Below are 20,420 nucleotides of genomic sequence, written 5' to 3' on the forward strand. Positions count from 1 at the left end.
GAGAGGACAACACCAACAATGACATCATGCACTGTTTCACTGAGTGAACCTGGACTGAAGCCCCTCCCCCCCCCCCTCCTCCTCTCCCTCTCCATCTTCCTCCTTCTCCAGTCCGATGGACAGACGATTGGCCCCAGGGGTTTTTCTCCAGGTAAATCTTTTTCTCCACGCTTGACTTCTGTCAAACTTGGAGTTGTTATCATCATCATCATCATTATCATCATCTTCCTCATCATCATCGACTCAAACGTAACATCGATGCGCTTCATCCCCGGATGAGAGCGACAGGTCTGATTACTGCCTCTCTACCAGAACCAGACTCCATCAGACGCTCCCCATCAGACTCTTCATGAGAGTCTTCATCATACTCTTCATCACCCTCCACCTCGGAGCGCTTTGACTTCATGACTCCGGCCTCCAGGAAGTTCTTCTGATGGCGTCCGTCGATCTGCTTCATGTGCAGCACAGGGTACAGAACCCACAACCTCCGGAACCCACTTAGCTGGCGGATGAGTTGTGGTCAGTAAATCCCGCCTACCCCAAAGGGAGGCGTGTCCAGCCTCCAGGATCATGACCTCCAAGTGAAGTTGTTAACCCCGCCCCCTTATTTTTTCAGCCAATGAGAGCTGGAGGATGTAAATCGAGACGAAATCAATTGTTGTTTATCATCCGACACTAAACATTCATGTGAAAAGATTTCATTAAAAAACCCAAGCGTAGTGTCCGCTTTTGCCAAAAAAGATCGTAACCATGGTAACCCCCACAGATTCGATCCGCGGTAACCATGGAGTCTGGCTTTTGGTCAATTGTCCAGATATAAAACAAGTAATGAAAACAAGTAGCTAAATATAAACGACGTAAAAAGTCAGAGACCTTGTTTATACTGGCTCCACACTCTGGTTTCAGGTGACAGCGGCGCCATTGGAGCGCCGGGCGGCGCCGGGCGGTGCTGCCGGTGCTGGTGGTGCTTTCGCTGGTTTGTTACCCAGGGACAGGTGGCGTGATGTGACTGGACTGATGGTGTGTGTGGAGGACGATTGGGACTCAGATCAACACTTGGTCACATGCTCGGTTTTCAGACGTCTATGTAGGTTCTCTCGGTTTTCAGCTGCTGGAACCAGACGGATCCGCCTCCGTCGGTTGGTTTTATTCTGGATCCGACCGGTTTAGCGTCCGACCGTAACAGAACACACCTGATAACGGTAGAGAAGGTTACCGGACCCGTCACCCACTGGTGCCACCAGTCAACAGGCTCTTTATCTGGAACTAATCTGGATCCTTTTTGAGACCTGGAGGACGGGGAGTCGGCCCCGGCGGAGTTGCCGTTATTATTATGTCCCAGCTGAGGGGTCAGAGGTCACTGATCGCAGCTCTGGTGAAACAAGCCAAGTTTCAATTAGCCTGTTTCGCTCAGAGACAGGCTGGACTCCAGCGAGTGCCAGAAGCTGCCAGAACCACTTTCATCTCTGAGCAGAAAGCACTGGACCCCTGTTGTAACCTCTGTTATGACCTGTTATGACCCCTGTTACGACCTCTGTTACAACCTCTGTACACCTGCTGGTTTTGCTTTATGGCACAATGATGAGTTTCCCTTTGGGATCAAGCTAAAAGTCTATATTCAGTTTCATAGACTGCTCTATGTAGGCATTTATGTCTACATGGTCCCTACGTGATGTCTACGTTTTGCTGCCTATGAACCTTAATGATGCTGCTATGAATACCTACATAATGCTTCCTACGAAACTTAATGACCTTTCTATAAATACCTACATAATGCAGCCTATGAACCTCAGTGATGCTGCCATGAATACTTCCATAATTCTGCCTGTGAGCCCCAGTGACTCTTCAATGAATACCTATATTAGCTGCCTATGAACCTTAATAATGCTGCTATAAATACCTGCATAATGCCGTCTATGAACCTTTATGATGCTGCTATTAATACCTACATAATGCTGCTTATAAATCTTAATACCTACGCATGCTTCCTATGAACTTTAACAATACTGCTATGAATACCTACATAATGCTGCCTATGAACCTTAATAATGTTATGAACATCTACATAATGCTGCGTATGAAGCTCTGGTGCTGCCACAAATACCTACATAATGCTGCTATGAACCAAAATATTGCTGCTATGAGTACCTATACAATGCTGCCTATGAACCTTAATATTGCTGCAAAATCCTACATAGTAGTAATGCTGCTATGGACACCTACACAATACTGCCTGTGAACCTGAATAATGCTGCTATGGACACCTACACAATGCTGCCTATGAATCTTAATAATGCTGCTACGAACACCTACAGAATGCTATCAATGAACCTTAATAATACTACTATGAACACGTACATAACGCTGCCTATGAATCTAATACTACTGCAAAAAACCTACTTAATGCTGCCTATGAGCCTTAATAATGCTGCCTAAGAACCATAACAATGCTGCTATGGACGCCTTCACAATGCTGCCTGTGAACCTGAATAATGCTGCTATGGACACCTACATAATATTGCCAATGAACCTTAATAATGCTACTATGAACACGTACATGATGCTGCCAATGAACCTTAATAACGCTGCTATGAACACGTACATGATGCTGCCAATGAACCTTAATAACGCTGCTATGAACACCTACCTATTTTATTTTTGCTCTAAGTTTCTGGAGAAACTTTGCAGTTGAACCGCAGCAGAAATAAACTCTAACTTTTCTGTGTTTGGATGCTGCAGAACATTTTCCATCGACGTCTCCCCTCCCTGTTCAGTCTGCTTCTTGTTATCTTGTAATTGCCCTCCACCACTCCCCCCCCCACCACCACCACCTGTTCCTCCACCCCCCCACGTCTTCTCCGCTGGGAGTTATTTTCCTGATTTTACTCTAGAATAATGTTTTTGTGGTCGGAGCAGATTAAGCGGGCGGGGCTGTAATGAGATGCGGCTTCGCTGCAGCAGTGGGCGTCGCCATCTGCCTCCATCTGTTCTCTCATTCCATGACACCTACACACACACGGACACGGCGCGCACACACAAAGACACACGCCCACACACACATCACACCCAGCAGGCAGCGAATCAAAACACACAGCGAGAGTCCAGCAGGTGTGTGTGTGTGTGTGCGTGTGTGTGTGTGTGTGTGTGTGTGTGTGTGTGTGTGTGTGAGGAGGGGGGGTCCAGCCAAAACCAGTCGACTCGATGGTCGTTAGAGTTTAGATCCAAACACACGAGCCAATCAGGCGTGTTGATGGGGGAGTCGACCTTCAGGTGTGACCCCAGGTGAACCCAGGGTTTATGATTGATTGATTGATTGATTGATTGATTGGTCGGTTGGTGTTCTGATTGAACCTCACTGGTCCTTTGGATCTATTTGACCTCCAATTGACGGAGACATTTTATTGATCCTTCCTGAGACGTGTAAAGAGGAGGGGTCTGTTTGGTGGGCGGAGCCTCACGCGACGCTACGCTAACCTCTGAACGTAACTTTCTGAGACTTCCTGCTGGGGTTTGACTCGGAGAAGGGGGGGCGTGTCCAGCCTCTCAGGGGTCACCAGAGGTCAGACACAAGGTTACTGAGGCGTGGCCTCAGCTGATGACATCACCGTCATGTGACGCGTTTAGAAACATCAGCTGTTTGTCTCCTGGTTAATTAATAACCCAATTATTAACTAATCAATAGTTAATTAGTCCAATCACTCCCACTCCATCACTGTGCGTGTGTGTGTGTGTGTGTGTGTGTGTGTGTGTGTGTGTGTGTGTGTGTGTGTGTGTGTGTTTTATGAATAATTACTGTGTGTCTGATTCTTGATGAGTGTGTGCCTTTGCACTGGGTTTCTTTGATCACACACACACACACACACACACACACACACACACACACACACACACACACACACACACCCACACACCTGTGCCTGAATACCTGTGTTAAAGACCGGTGTGAAGGCAGTACCATCTGTCAGCTCATCCAATATTAAAGGTGCCCCCCCCCCCCCCCCAAAAAAAGGACCATGTGACCCCCGGTCCAGACCCGCTACGGTTCCATGATCACAACCATCAATGCAAATTAGACTGATCCACTCGTCCTTAAGTATCCATCTAACCCCTGACCCTGTCTTACACACACACACACACACACACACACACACACACACACACACACACACACACACACACACACACACACACACACACACACACACACACACACACACAAACACTCTTCAGAAACTGTTGCTGTGACATGAAGTCCATATGGGTCATTTGCATATGAAGCCTCACCTTGAATAAGCGTGTGTGTGTGTGTGTGTGTGTGTGTGTGTGTGTGTGTGTGTGTGTGTGTGTGTGTGTGTGTGTGTGTGTGTGTGTGTGAAGTTGTCCTCGTCTGATGTACTTCATGCTCTCATAAATTCAAGTTGTCTGAATTATTTATGACCTGTTGGTTTTTTGCTGCTTCACCTCCTTCTGATCCTCCGTTAACGTCCCTCTGTGTCTCTGAGTGTCAGTATTTTAACAACATTAATAATCAGATCATTTCCTGATTTATTTATACAATTTTGTAATGTGTTTTTAAAAAATAAAAATTAAAAAAAATAAAATAAAGATATATATATATATTTAAAATTAATTTAAAATTTAAAAAAAAAAAATTAAATGTATAAACATTATTACAATGTTTATTTATTTATTTATTTATTCATTCATTGATTGATCTATAGGGACTGTGGGCCCTGGGTGGGGGGGGGGGGCTCCTCCGGGCCGGGGGTGGGCTGTGATTGGCTCCGGCCCTGAAGTCCAGCCTTTGTCCTTCACAGGGAGAGCGGGGGTAGGAAGCAGCAGCAGGCAGCTCTCCTATTGGCCGAGCCCATGTGAAGGGGGCGGGGCTTCATGTGCTGGTGGTGGGGGTGCTGCTGCATTCAGCCTCAGTCTTCAGGAGGAGCGGACGGGAGCAGAGTGTTTGTCCTGGTGAACGACCAGAACACCCCCCCCCCCAGCTCCTACGACCTGGGCTGGAGGCGCCGTCCTGGAGGCGCCCCCCCCCCAGGCCTCCTCTTCCTCCTGACTTGTTTTGTTCATTCGTGCCGGAGCCGGATGGGAGTCGAACCCCCCCCTCCTCCTGCAGAGCTCCAGTTCCTGGATGGATTTCTGAATGGTGTGTGGAGCCCCCCCCCGGGTTGAGATCTAGAACCTACCGGTGCCAGAACAGCGAGGAAGACAACTTCCAGGTGAGGAAGATCCCCAGCAGCCGGTTGGTGTTTGGTTCTGTTGTGTGTGTGTGTGTGTGTGTGTGTGTGTGTGTGTGTGTGTGTGTGTGTGTGTGTGTGTGTGTGTGTTGGACAAGGTTCTGCATTCTTATCCGCTGAGCCGTGTTCTGACCTCCCCCCAACATGTCACACGCTTAACCGACCGGTTGGTCTCGGGGTCGTCAGCCGTCACCCAGGTTCTGGTCAATCTAGAGTCCAACTAGTTTTACCGATGAGGCGTTCGGTGACCCAGTTCCCCGCAATCCAGAAGACCAACAGCTGCTGTTGATGGAAGGACGAGTCAACCGGAACCAGAACTTAACCGGATCGGTCCAGAAATTACCCATAAAGCACCTCAGCGAGTGACCTGACTGATCTGTTCAGTTCGGTTCTTCCAGCGTCTCGGTTCCGAGCGGTTGAAAGGTGATCTTGTTAATCTGTTAACCAGGTTAGTCAATCAGTCCAAACATCAGTCTGTCCCATCCTGGTTCTGATCCGGGTCATCATCCCGCTCCAGAACCTTTTCATCGTTGTGGGACAGTGGCTTGATTTTACCTCCAACTTGATTTAACCTCCAACAGATAACCGATCGATCGCCTTCGGGTTTGGGGCGCGTCAGAGTCCGTTCTGGATCCAGGTGATGGGTCCGGATCGGGTCCAGGTGGTCCAGACCCGTAGGATCACAGGGGATTGACTCATCAGAGATGGAGACAGGTGACAGAGTCCGGTTGAGACCGGGCCTCGGGATCCGTCCTCTCCCTGATCGATCATTGATCAAACTTTATCGATCTGTCTAAAGGTTTTTCATGCAAATAAAAACAGGAACTGTTTGGTTCTGTTTGGTTCTGTTTGGTTCTGTTTGGTTCTGTTTGGTTCTGTTTGGTTCTCAGCCAATCAGGACTCATCAGAATCACGTTAGTTTATGACGGAACAGAAGAACTTCAGCTGGTCTGAGATTATATCTAGTTCCTCCACCGGATCAATGGAGAAGAGACTAGTTTAAACACCTGGAGAAGAGACTAGTTTAAACACCTGGAGAAGAGACTAGTTTAAACACCTGGAGAAGAGACTAGTTTAAACACCTGGAGAAGAGACTAGTTTAAACACCTGAAGAAGAGACTAGTTTAAAACACCTGGAGAAGAGACTAGTTTAAACACCTGGAGAAGAGACTAGTTTAAACACCTGGAGAAGAGACTAGTTTAAAACACCTGGAGAAGAGACTAGTTTAAAACACCTGGAGAAGAGACTAGTTTAAACACCTGGAGAAGAGACTAGTTTAAACACCTGGAGAAGAGACTAGTTTAAACACCTGGAGAAGAGACTAGTTTAAACACCTGAAGAGACTAGTTTAAACACCTGGAGAAGAGACTAGTTTAAACACCTGGAGAAGAGACTAGTTTAAACACCTGGAGAAGAGACTAGTTTAAGCACCTGGAGAAGAGACTAGTTTAAAACACCTGGAGAAGAGACTAGTTTAAACACCTGGAGAAGAGACTAGTTTAAACACATGGAGAAGAGACTAGTTTAAACACCTGGAGAAGAGACTAGTTTAAACACCTGGAGAAGAGACTAGTTTAAACACATGGAGAAGAGACTAGTTTAAACACCTGGAGAAGAGACTAGTTTAAACCCCTGGAGAAGAGACTAGTTTAAACACCTCTCCCTCTTGACACTCGACTTCTTCCCCCACCTATGAAAACAAATCCCGCTGCTTTTCCTTTTGGCCGGTGATGTGGTGGCGGTTCACCCTCCAGTTGGCGCCGGCCCTGGTGGCTTGTGGGTATTCATTCCGTGGCTCTTCCCTCCACCTTTTAATATTCATGGCGGCGCTGGAGCGGCGCTGGAGGCCCGGCAGCGCTGGCGCTCCAGGAGGTGTGAAACCAGATTTAGGAAATGAGAACCAGCGTTTACGTTCACTCGGAGACCCCCCCAGCATGCGTCAGGAATTCCTGATGAGTCGCCGCTGCGCCTCACCTGGAGGGCTTATGCTAATGCTGCTGTTAGCGGACGGAACTGGAACTGGGGGGCAGGTCGGAACCGGACCTGGTGCTGGATCGGTGATGCGGGTGTGTGATTGGTGCGTTGATTTTAATCTACAGATTAAGACTAGCTGTGGGGGCGTGGCCGATGAGGTTATCAGGGTGAACTCACCTGATTAGCGGGGTGCTAAGGTTTGCTAATGGCTTAGAGCGGGAACCCTGGGGTTAAAGGTCAGCCTGTCCGTTGTTCAGAGTGATGTTTGAAGAGACCAACGTTGTTCCTGCTCATCGGATTTTAATTCAACTTAACTTCATCCAGTTTATGAAGAACGTTAAATTCAGCTGCTATGGACACGACGGACGTTTTTAAAATGTTTTTATGTTTTAACAGACAAACGTGAGCCAGCCGTCGTTTTGAACCGATTTAAAAAATAATTTAATGATTGCTTGAATGCTGAAAAATTAGCAGCCACCTTGATTTCATTGACGTTAGCACCTTGCTAATACGGTAAACAGTGATGTCATGAGAGATTGATAACCTGTTGTTTAATGCTAGAAACTTGCTAACGCGCTAAATGATGATGCTATGTACCTGTGGGTGTATACAGAGGCTAAATGTTTCTCAATAGCAGAATGCTAAACTGTTGTCTAGTGTTAGCACCTTGCTATTATGCAAAAATAATAACACTATGTTGACACTAAGCATAGCCTGTTAGCAGAATGCTAATTTTTTGTCTAATTCTAGCAGCTTGCTAATAAGCTAAATAGTGATTCTATGTACCTGTGGGAGTATACTGAGGCTAAGTGTGTCTTGATAGCAGAATGCTAACTTTTTGTACAAGGCTAGGACCTTGCTAACATGCTAAATGATAATCTCATACCTATGTGCTTATATCTACGCTAAACATAACCTGGTATCACAATGCTAACCTGATATATCATGCTAGCACCATGCTAATGGTTAGCAGGGTGTTTCTTCATCACTCCTGGTTGTGATTGGTCGCAGTGATTGTTGACATGTTCACACGTCTCTGATGAAAACAATTCACACACATGGTTCTCCATGGTTCCTCCGCTGAGGGGCGGAGCTGAGGAGGAGGGGGTGGAGCTCCACCTGCCTGCAGGAAGGTGCACCTCAGCATTAAAACACGTCTGATCAATATTTCAGGGATGAGTCGTTAAACATTAACGGTGTCGGTTCTGCTGAGTCGGGCCTTCATGTTCTCTGCGCCTCCTGCAGCTGATAGGCTAATAGTACGTTTTGTTCTTCCTCCTGCTCCTCCTCACTGATGCTGTTATCTCACCGGCTCCTCCTCAGCCACTGCCTCCCCCCAGAATCAACTCTTTATTTCATGTTTTAACGGCTGACCCGCCTCCAAGAGGCTAGCAGCGGCGCTATTATCAGCTGGTGCTCCTCCTCCTCTTCCTCCTCCTCTTCCTCCTCTCCATTGGTGTAGATAACCGTCGGGACATGAAGCCCACCTGACGCTGTGTGAGTAATTACAGATGTATTTACGGCTTGGAACGCGCAATGAGGCAGAAAACGCCGGTCCTCCGTTCTCGTTAAGGAATTGCTGCCAGAGGGTGTTGCCGTGGCAACCTGCGTTGTATCTCCGATGGGATTAGAACCCTGGGGTTCCCCCAGCAGCGGAGCAGACCTGGACCTCTAGGAGGAGGTACAGTACGAGGTCTGTGGGTTTGTGCCGCGTCAGCAGAAATCCGACCCGTGGTGTGTTTTTTCTGTTCTTGCAGGATCTAGGTAAATGAGTTTCAGGTTCTAGAGGTAAACAAGGTTTGGGTTCTAGAAGTAAACTAGGTTCAGGTTTTAGATAAACGAGTTTCAGGTTCTAGAGGGGAAAAGAGGTTCGGGTTCTAGAAGTAAACTAGGTTCAGGTTTTAGATAAACGAGTTTCAGGTTCTAGAGTCAAACAAGGTTCGGGTTCTATAATCAAATGAGGTTCGGGTTCTAGAAGTAGACTAGGTTCTGGTTTTAGATGAACAACTTTCAGCATCTAGAGGCAAACAAAGTTCGGGTTCCAGAAGTAAACTAGGTTCAGGTTCTAGAGTCAAACGAGGTTTCGGTTCTAGAATCAAATGAGGTTCGGGTTCTAGAGGCAAATGAGGTTGGGGTTCTAGAAGTAAACTAGGTTCTGGTTTTAGATGAACAACTTTCAGCATCTAGAGGCAAACGAAGTTCGGGTTCCAGACGTAAACTAGGATAAGGTTCTAGATAAACTAGTTTCAGGTTCTAGAGGCAAATGAGGTTCAGGTTCTAGAGGCAAATGAGGTTCAGGTTCTAGAGGCAATCAAGGTTCGGGTTTTTGAAGTAAACTAGGTTCAGGTTTTAGATAAATGAGTTTCAGCTTCTAGAGTCAATCGAGGTTCAGGTTCTAGAGGCAATCGAGGTTTGGGTTGTATAAGTAAACCAGATTCTGTTTTAAGATAAACAAGATTCAGGTTGTAGAGACAAACGAGGTTCAGGTTCTGGAGGCAAACTAGGTACGGGTTCTAGAGGTAAACTATGTTCAGGTCCTAGAGGTGAACTAAGTTAAGGTTTTAGAGACCGGATTTTCAGGTTCTAGAGGTAAACTAGGTTCAGGTTCCAAATAAACAAATTTCAGGTTGAAGATAAACGAGGTTTCGGTTCTAGAGGTAACTGAGGTTCATGCTCTAGAAGTAAACAAGTTAGCCATCATCTTGTTAGCGATCGTCCCATTAGCAATAGTCCCGTTAGCCATTGTTCTGTTACTCATTGTCCCGATAGCGACCGTCCCGTTAGCATCGTCCTGTTAGCATCGTCCTGTTAGCATCGTCCCGTTACCGTCAGAGCCATCCACTCTCTCTGCTCCGTCCTCATCTTCATCTCTGGCTGATGAATTCTCTGCTTTGACCTCCTTTCAGAACATTTCCTGAGCGTTGCAGGCTAATCATCCGTCTGCGCTCTGATTGATTTGCGGTCGTTAACTGTCGGCTGTTGGTGTTCCGGCGCGGGTTTGTCCGATAATCACGATTAAAAGTGCGAGCCAGGTCCTTCGTCCTGATGTCTTCATCGCTGCTTCCGCCGCGCCGTTAAAACGTCGGCTGATGGCGGTTTTATTGTTTTTCATTCAATCACAGTTTGCCTTAAAAGTGTTTCTCTGATTTTTATCCCTGAATTTATGGAGAAAGATGGACGAAAACAAAACGGAAATAAAATAAGTGATTCAAAATAATTGTGATTGTTTTCATCTCAGAGTTTTATTCGGCCAATGGTGTCTCGGTATTCCATCCCAATGTGTTGTAACTGGAGACAGCGAACCCTACAATGCTACCAGTAACGTAACACGAGGTGGGACTCTGTCAGCTCTGGACCAATCAGGTTGGAGAGAATCCCTTCCAGACGGCAGGGCGGAGTCCTGATAGAGATATGAACCCTGTCGTCACGGATACGACTCCAGACGGATCCATTTTCATTATGCGAGCAGCAGCAAACCGGCGATTACACTTCGATCGGCCATCGAGCGCTAGCTCGGCGTCATTACATCATCGTTACATCATCGTTACGTCATCATTACAGTCTGTGCGTGTTCAGGTGTGTGATGACATCAGCAGTGGGAGGATTGGGGCTGCTGGTGGGTGACGATGCCTTATATGGACGACTCTGCTGCTTCCTCTCAGCTGTCGTGTGTGTGTGTGTGTGTGTGTGTGTTATCGGTGCAGTGATGAAGGACTGCTATACCTCCTCCACCTCAATCTGAGATCATTGACCTTTCAGTGAAGAAAAGCAGTTTAAAGAAGCTGCTCCAGCTCCCATAGAATCTACAGCGAGGGTTTGTCCTGCAACCAGGTCTTTGGTGGGTCCTGGTCCCACATGTGGCTCTTAAACAGGACCCCCCACCTCTAAAGTGGCCTGAGGGGACTTTTAGGGAGGCGAATATGAATAGGGTATTGGGAGAGGGGGAGGGGCTTTAACTCCGGGAGGTGTCGGCTGTGTTTTGTCCTGGTAATATCCGAGGGGGCGTGTCAGCAGGAGGCGTCTCCATTCCTCGTCTGGACAGGAGGACATTCCCGTCGCCAGGTAACACCTGAAACCTGAGAGTGGTCAAAGATCGGCTGCTGTGATTGGATCAGCAGCTGATGATGTCACAGGAGCTATCAGTTTATCCCGGCGCCGCCACACACGATGTCACCTGATTTGTGTTTCAAGGGTGGGCGGGACCTAAGCAGCTCTTATTGGTTTGTTGGTGTGACCCGCCTCTGGTCCTGGGGGCGGTAGCCGGCGTTCAGAGCGTTGACCTACTTGAGACGGTTTTACTAGGACGCATGAAGTCAGTCCGTCCCAGAGGGTGTCACTGTCCTCGTTCACTGGTCCTCATGGGGGGACGGATGGATGGATGGATGGATGGATGGATGGATGGGTGGGTGGTGGAACATCCGATGGAACGGGTCCAGCATCTCTGACACCATGTTTTGGATCGCTACGACAATGAAACTGCAGTTAGATGTGAGCGTTAGTGTTAGCTTTCCCTCGTCCTCTGCAGACTGACTGCATTTTTAGTGCTGTTAGCATGTTAGCATGCTCATGCTACGTTTTAGCCTGAGTTGTGTCGAGCGATGCTGCGATGTGTGACAAGTAGCGACGACGCCTTAGCCACTTCCTGCTAATCTTTGTCATCCGTGTGGCCGACGCTCCTGAAGTAGGCGTGGCCTACCACAGAATTGGTGATGCATGTCAATGTGGGCGGAGCGTCGTGTGTTTCTTCAGGTGACCTAGCAACAGCGTGCGATGCCGCTTTATTTTGAGTTATAAAATTAACCAAATTTTCTTTTCCTGTCGGCACAGACGTTTAATCGGTCTGTTTGAAATGCGGGAGCTTCGCTTCAATAAAAGCCCCACCCCCTGTGGTCATGCCCCTCCCCCTCCTACATCCCCTTATCTGCAACCAAAGCCAGGATCCCTCCCAAAGTCCCCGAACTCATCTAAAAATCTTTCTTATCTCCGCTCCTCGCGCTCCATCTTTCACCCAGCAGGAGCGTCGCTGGCAGCTTCTCCTGCTCCGAGAATTCAAAATTCAAATTTACCCCAAAATCTGAGAGTGGTGGCAGTGGTGGTGGCGGTGGGGGGGTGGCGGCTTCGCTCTGCATCAGCTGGTTGGTCCAGAATCCCTGGACGGCACCCAAACACAAATTTCTAGCTGACCTCTGCTTATTGGCTGGATGCAGGATGGAGCGTGGGGCCTGTCCCGACGGATAAGGAGCCACAGGAACCAATGAAATTTGTTGCAGATGAAGGGGCGGAGCCGCCATGTTTGTTTCACGCCTTGAGGGGTGCTATTCTGATTCAAACGTCCGTACTCTTGTTTGCAGATGCGAACCTCCTGATTGAGATGGAAATAAAAGTGAAGGAGATACATTGGGCAGGCCACGCCCTCCTCCCTTGACCCCTCCCCCCCATTGTCGCTGTTTTATGCTTCAGGAGGCTAGTAGCTCACAAACACAAATGCTAAAGCCGCTGGCGACCTCCTGCTGCTCCTCACAACTTCCGGATGTGGATCAGACCATGATGGGTTTGTCTCACCCTCTGGTTCGGAACGGCCTCCGGGCTGAATTTCATGGCGGACTCGGATGCGACCGGTCTCGCCGCGGTGAATCCGACGAGCCTCGACGTGACCCGTTCAGCTGCAGAGATGAGCCACCATCTGGACGGAGTCGAACATGCGCCGGGGAGGCCGGAATAAAGAGGAGATTCACCTTTTTGTGAGATTTTTGGCCCTCCATGTGTCCAGAACCAGACACACACACATACGCACACAGACACAAACACACACACACACACACACACACACACACACACACACACAGCAGCGCTTCATCTGGTGTGACGTTTACATCCTTTGTCCAGTTAAACTTTGTAAACAAAAACACGGCCTTCTCGTTTCTCACTCCTCAGTTAGCTGCTAGCTGCTGCTAACGTCTCCTAACTAATAGCGCTGTGTGACAGGAACGGTACATAATTATTTTTTTAAAAACATCAAAGGTGTTGCTGACGCACCATGAGCTAACACGACATCGTCATGCTAATTGACGAAGCACAAACTATCTACTCATCTCCATCAACATCATCGTGTCTGTCATCATCACTTCCTCCTCTCCTGACCCGTCGTCTGAGCGCCGTCATGTGATCATTTTTAGGACTGACAGTTCCCCTCTGTTTGATTGACGGCTCAGGTGTTTCTCTGTTGCTTCCTCCTCATCATCTCTTCTTCGTCCCATCTCTTCCTGTCTGTCATCTGACGCCTGTTTGTTTGTTTGCAGACCGGATTTTTTCCCGGGAGGTCCTCGTTGGAGTCGTCAACTGCGTCTGAGCTGCGTCTCCGTCACTCCCACTCTGGGATTCTTGTCTTCTATCTGGTGAGGAACAAACACTTTTGTCTCCTAGCTTCAGATGCTTCCTCTTCTATGGGTGCGGGGGTGTGTGATGAGGTTTTATTAGCTGGGAGGAGAATGTGTTCATGTGTGAAATCCGACACGCAACAGAATGACAGGGAGGAGTGCTTGGTTCATGTGAGATGGCTTCGCTTTGACATGTGACACGTGACATCAGGCGTGAAGGACTAGTATTGGTGGAATGGTGGAGCGGTGAGGACCGATGTCCCCACAAAGAAAAAAAGGCCCCACAAGGTGATCCACCTCCAGACAAGGGTCCCCACTTTACACATAAAGTCAGTGCACAACCCAACGCTGGATTTATGTTACATATGTATGTATGTGTGTGTGTGTGTCTGTGTGCGCGCGTGCGTTGTGTGTGTGTGTGTGTGTGTGTGTGTGTGTGTGTGTGTGTGTGTGTGTGTGTGTGTGTGTGTGTGTGTGAATCTGGATTGAAGTGGATGTGATGATGCAGCTGCGTCTGAAGGCTGCAGGCTGACAGACAGACGCAGGTGTGTTTACTTCTGGATTAACGAGCAACCAACCAGTCAGCCAATCAGAAACCTGGAATCAAGTCAGGGAGAAGATGCTTGAAAGTGAATCACATGAGATCAGCTTCCAGGGAAAACGTGCCGTTGTTGTTGTTGTTGTTGTTCTTTTTCTTTTTTCTTCTTCTTGTTCTTGTTCATCTTCTTGTTCTTCTTGTTGTTATTGATGTTTGGAACCACATCCCAGCACCAGTAAACAACTGGGCTAACGTTAGCGGGCCAGCTAGCTTGTGGACGTCCTGATGAGGCGGGGTTTTTTTATTCAGTGCTTTTCATCCTGTTTAACCACCCGTTCTGGTTTGATCTTGTGTTTGTTGAAACCTCATTGAGCACCGAATGAACTGATGAAGCTCGGCTAACGCTAACGCTAGCAGCAGCGAGCTTCACAGCCCCCCGTGAGAGTGTGGCGTTTAACGCAAACCTCCTTCTCCGGTGTTAGACTATCAAATATTTTGTTGTGAGAAGCTCCGCTGACAATTTTCCTCTAAATAAAAATCCTGTTTCACACAACCGGAGCCAGAAGACTTTAGAGTTCAGCAGGTGAGCCGAGCTGCTCCTCCTCCCCCCGCTCTGCTGATGAAGGCTCCCTGATGACAGATGTTCTGATTTGCTCTCAGCTGATGCGGCGGCGTTCTCAGGCATGAAGAGGCCTCGTTTGAGCAGCGGTGGGAGCGTTTGGTCCCGGAGAGATAAAAGTGATCCGTCCTTCATCCGAACAGCAGATTATTAGAGTTTGGGGATAAAGTGCCTCTGAAGCAGGAGAGCATCCAGCGTCATCAGAACAGGCTTCCAGCTGAGGTGGGGGTGTGGTGGGGGAGGGGAGGTCCTGCAGCTGGTCCACAGCTCAAATCTTCGATTTTATGTCTAAGGAGGGATTGAAAGAACACTGTTATTTTTATTATTACTACTACTACTACTACTACTACCACTATTATTAATACTGCTACTATTATTATATACAGTAATCCTTTCGTTATTCACGGTTAATGCGTTCCAGGACCACCCGCAAATAACAAAATTCCGCAATATAGCGATGAACAATTTATTTCATTACTTATGGTAATTTAAGTGTTTATCAACCCTCCCCATACTGATATTCAACTATCTTCTATCTGCATTACCTTTTAAAACACTCTATAGACTGTTTAAAACACTTTTAAGTGTTTCCTTAATACACAGGAGTCTGCTGCATTCTGTCAGCCAATAGCATGCGCGCACGGTATCACGTGACTACCTACTAAAAATCCGCAATGAAGTGAAGCCATGCATCTTGAAGCCAGGGATTACTGTACTACTATTATTATGTTATTATTGTTTTTATTATTACTGCTACTATATTATTACTACTATAATTATTATGTTATTATTGTTATTGTTACTATCATTATTATATTATTATTATTACTATTATAACTATTATTATTATAATTATTGTGACTATTATTATTGTGATAACTATTATTATTAGTATTATTACCTGTGGTAATAGTAATTTTATGACCTTAAAGTAAATAAATAATTAATAAATAAATAAATAAGTGTGTTTGTACGTGTGTGTGTGTGTGTGTGTGTGTTTAAATCACAGTAACCTGCACCACTGGGTTATAAATTGTGACACCCTTTGACTGATTGATGAGTTCAGCAACGCCTGCAGACAACCTGTGAGATACTTTATGAGTTAGCCACACACACACACACACACACACACACACACACACACACACACACACACACACACACACACACACACACACACACACACACACACACACACACACACACACACACACACACAGAGCTTCCAGAGGTGACCTGATCTGACCACAGGGTTCACACCCACAATGCCTCACTTTCCCAGCTATAACTCACTGACCTTTGACCCTTACCTCTGCCCCCGGCCTCTGATTGGCTGGGTAACAATCACAAGAGGTCATGTGATGTGCTTTGGGACAAAGGGGTCTCTGGGAAGCTTGTTTAATTAGATAGTGTTCCGGGAAGGGAATGTCTTTGCCCTAAGGGTCGTCTGTCAGGGTTTAGAGGTAAACTCCGGCCTCGTTTCCATGACGACCAGCTGATGGTTTGAAAGAGAAACACCCTCATCATCGGTGACCCTGATGAGAACATTGGTGATTTCTCACGTCCATAGTCAATGAAGATCACCCTGAGCCTCCTCCAGTTTAGCATTAGCCGCAGCTAGCAGCATCTCCTCCAGCCTCCTTCCTTACCTGTCCTCTTCATCACAGACGGTAAATGATGAGGCCTCCTGTGACATTTGTTGTGACTGCGGGAGAAATGAAGGAGGAGATGGATGGAGGGCGAAGTGACGAGCGCAGATGGAGGGGGACGACGTGATTGGTCCGCCAGGAGCTTTATTAATGGATGGATGTGCTATCGGGGCGCGCACTCCCCCGGCTGTCGGAGAGATGAATCTGTTGGAGGACAGGAAGAAAACGACTCAGGACGATTCATCATTCACCTCCTCTGTGTCTCCTCCAGGAGACGTCGAGGCGAGGAACGTCTGATCGCTGTGACTTCCTGTCTCTCAGCTATTAGCCGCTAGTAGCAGTTAGCGGCTAGTAGCAGTTAGCAGCTATATATATATATATCTGTTTCTGGATAGCGTCAGCTTTTATAAGAAAAGTAAAGTAAGAAGTGGTGAACCAGTTTTTATAGATTAATTTTACAGATTGAAAAAACTAAGGAAAAAAATTAAATACATGATTGTAGAGAACGGATAATTGTTGTTTTTTTTTCTTAATTTTGTCTTTTTTTTAGTTCGATAAATGTTTAAAGGTTAGATGTTAGATGGTATTATTGAAAATCGTCTTTATGCAAATTTTTTTTTGGATTTTGTTTCAACCTGATTATTTTGTAATTCATGAATAAACGTGATGTTAAAAATAAAAATCTCTCTCTCTACAGCATCTATCATAACTGAAAGCGTCTGTACACAAATACACAAAGAAGGCGGCGTTTGTGTGCATGTAAACGAGCCTGACAGCAACAGGAAAGGCTTGTTTGTTTGTTTGTTTGTTTATAAAGATGAGACGCTAAATATTCAAATTTTATTCCATTATTAATGACAATTATTGTAACTCACTAATGAGACACTGAAGTGATCTGGATTCATTCTGCCATTCCGTGTGTCTGTATGCGTACAAACACACACACACACACACACACACACACACACACACACACACACACACACACACACACACACACACACACACACACACACACACACATACACACACACACACACACACACACACACACACACACACACACTCCTTGCTGGTAATAGATGCTCAGAGGAACCTCTGACCCGCTGCTGTCCTGCAGCAGACTGTATGAATCTGAAGCGTGTAGGCAGAGAATGGGCTCTTTGTGTGTGTGTGTGTGTGTGTGTGTGTGTGTGTGTGTGTGTGTGTGTGTGTGTGTGTGTGTGTGTGTGTGTGTGTGTGTTGACATATTATTTATACAGTCGGTGTGGGCGGGTGGAGCCAGAGGGCAGAACATGTTTACAGTGAAATAGACGGAGCAGCTCCTCCATCTAACTCTGATCAGCTGTTGTTGTTCTTCAACACAAAGTTCACTGTTTTGTTCTTTTTTTTTATTTTAAAAAAAGTGAAATATTTCTTCACAGTTTCGTATTTTTATCTTCATTGTTGGAGAGTCTTACGATGAACTCCTGGGTAATTAGCCGTAAACGTCGTACGATCAGTTACTCACCTTGAAATCGTGTCTCTAAATTCTTCATCTTTGTCTCCGTTTCTCGCCTCCAGACACGTCTCCTCAGTAACCGTGGAAACGGTGTTTACAGAAATAACATCCGCGATGCTGAAACTTGATGCAGTGCTCAAACTGACTTTAGCTTGTTAGCATGGTGCTAGCATAAGACAACAGATTAGCATTTTGTTATCGAGCTACGGTTTGTGTCAACAACCCCAAAAGAGACAAACACAGTCTGTTCTCAACTAGCTAGCACGTTAGCATGACCTACTGGCACCAAGGTGTTCTCAACTAGCTAGCACGTTAGCATGACCTACTGGCACCAAGGTATTCTCAACTAGCTAGCACGTTAGCATGACCTACTGGCACCAATGTGTTCTCAACTAACTAGCATGTTAGCATGACCCATTGTTACAAAGGAAGCTGTTCTCAACTAGCTAGCATGTTAGCATGGCCCACTGGCACAAAGGAGGCTGTTCTCGACTAGCTAGCATGTTAGCATGGCCCACTGGTACAAAGGAGGCTGTTCTCAACAGGCTAACACATTAGCATTGCATTAAACAGCTGTTTTCAAAATGTTAACATGTTAGCATGACCTACTGGCACCAAGATGTTCTCAACTAACTAGCATGTTAGCATGACCCATTGTTACAAAGGAAGCTGTTCTCAACTAGCTAGCACGTTAGCATGACCTACTGGCACCAAGGTGTTCTCAACTAACTAGCATGTTAGCATGACCCATTGTTACAAAGGAAGCTGTTCTCAACTAGCTAGCATGTTAGCATGGCCCACTGGCAAAAAGGAGGCTGTTCTCAACAGGCTAACACATTAGCATTGCATTAAACAGCTTTTTTCAAAAATGTTAACATGTTAGCATGATCGACTAGCACAAAAGCAGATGTTCTCAATAAAGCTAATACGCTAGCATGCTTGGCTGACACAAAATCAGCTGTTCCCAACAGGCTAACATGTTAGCATTACCAACTGGTCACAGAAGCAGCTTTTCTGATATGCTAATGGACATTAGCATTAGCTCATGTGTTTCAATGGAATGACATGGATGAACTGAATCTAGAGCTGAAGGACTGGGGGAGGAGCAAGAGAGGGAGGGGGAAGGGGGAGGGGCGGCTCGGGGGTAGGAAGACCATTCGTAACTCTTCATCTCTGCTCTGTGTTGCCCTCCTCTTCCTCTTCCTCTTGTTTTCTAAAGACACTAGCTCGTCTTCACCTCCTCTTGTGTGTGACCTCTGACCTCAGAACAATAGAGACGTGTTGTTAACGTGTCTGGAGGACGGTCATTGGATGGCGTCCAGACGGCGGGCAGAAAAGAAGGCGCGGCCAGCATCGCTTCTTTTTGTTGGATTTGAAAAGTATTTTTTCACTCCTCAGTAAATCTGTCAGATTGTCATCGGGTGTTGAATCCCAGACGCGTGGGACGTGTTGTTGTTGTTGTTGTTGTTGTTGTTGTTGTTGGATTTGAATAATTACCGTTGTCTCATCTTTATTTAATCCGTCATGATTCTGCAGCTGTCGTCGTCGTTGTGATCAAAGCGATCAATCCTCATGTTTCATGTTCACGGAGGCGTTTCTGACAGTCGGCGGCGTCCATGGCGCCGATCAATACGCAGCCGATCAATACGCATCCGATCAATACGCTGGTCAATCAGACAGAATCTTCCTGATAAACAGATCATGAAACAATACATCATTCAGGGTGATAACATTGATGACATCACGTCCATCAACCCCCCCAGAAGTGTGTGTCTGTTGTTTGTGATGATTACCCACAATGCACTGCAGCTTCACTTCATTTGTGATTGAAGTTGCCAGCAGGATCTGATGTTAACGAAGGTTCTGTGTTCTTCTGGACATGTAGGAGGCTCCACCAGTCCAGGTTCACACTGTGAAACAGTCCAGGTTCACGCAGTGAAACAGTCCAGGTTCACACAATGAAACAGTCCAGGTTCACGCAGTGAAACAGTCCAGGTTCACGCAGTGAAACAGTCCAGGTTCACGCAGTGAAACAGTCCAGGTTCACGCAGTGAAACAGTCCAGGTTCACGCAGTGAAACAGTCCAGGTTCACGCAGTGAAACAGTCCAGGTTCACACAGTGAAACAGTCCAGGTTCACGCAGTGAAACAGTCCAGGTTCACACAGTGAAACAGTCCAGGTTCACGCAGTGAAACAGTCCAGGTTCACACTGTGAAATAGTCCAGGTTCTCGCAGTGAAACAGTCCAGGTTCACGCAGTGAAACAGTCCAGGTTCACGCAGTGAAACAGTCCAGGTTCACGCAGTGAAACAGTCCAGGTTCACGCAGTGAAACAGTCCAGGTTCACGCAGTGAAACAGTCCAGGTTCACGCAGTGAAACAGTCCAGGTTCACACAGTGAAACAGTCCAGGTTCACGCAGTGAAACAGTCCAGGTTCACGCAGTGAAACAGTCCAGGTTCACACAATGAAACAGTCCAGGTTCACGCAGTGAAACAGTCCAGGTTCACGCAGTGAA

General features: G+C 46.8%; 1 protein-coding gene across 3 annotated transcripts in view; it reads left to right on the top strand.

Moving 5' to 3' along the window:
* Positions 1-5,043: 5,043 nt before the first annotated feature.
* The window catches only part of large2 (LARGE xylosyl- and glucuronyltransferase 2), a 41,277-nt gene continuing 25,900 nt past the window's right edge, over positions 5,044-20,420 (top strand). The window contains exons 1-2 of one of the 3 annotated variants that reach the window (XR_011035011.1): positions 5,044-5,228; positions 13,521-13,616. The gene's annotated coding sequence lies outside the window, so the exon portion shown is untranslated. Of the gene's footprint in view, positions 5,229-12,944; positions 12,963-13,520; positions 13,617-20,420 lie in introns of those variants that run through there. The other 2 variants (XM_068310402.1, XM_068310411.1) reach the window with 2 other exon arrangements.

This window comes from Antennarius striatus, chromosome 1, assembly GCF_040054535.1.
Source record: "Antennarius striatus isolate MH-2024 chromosome 1, ASM4005453v1, whole genome shotgun sequence".
Lineage (NCBI taxonomy): Eukaryota > Metazoa > Chordata > Actinopteri > Lophiiformes > Antennariidae > Antennarius > Antennarius striatus.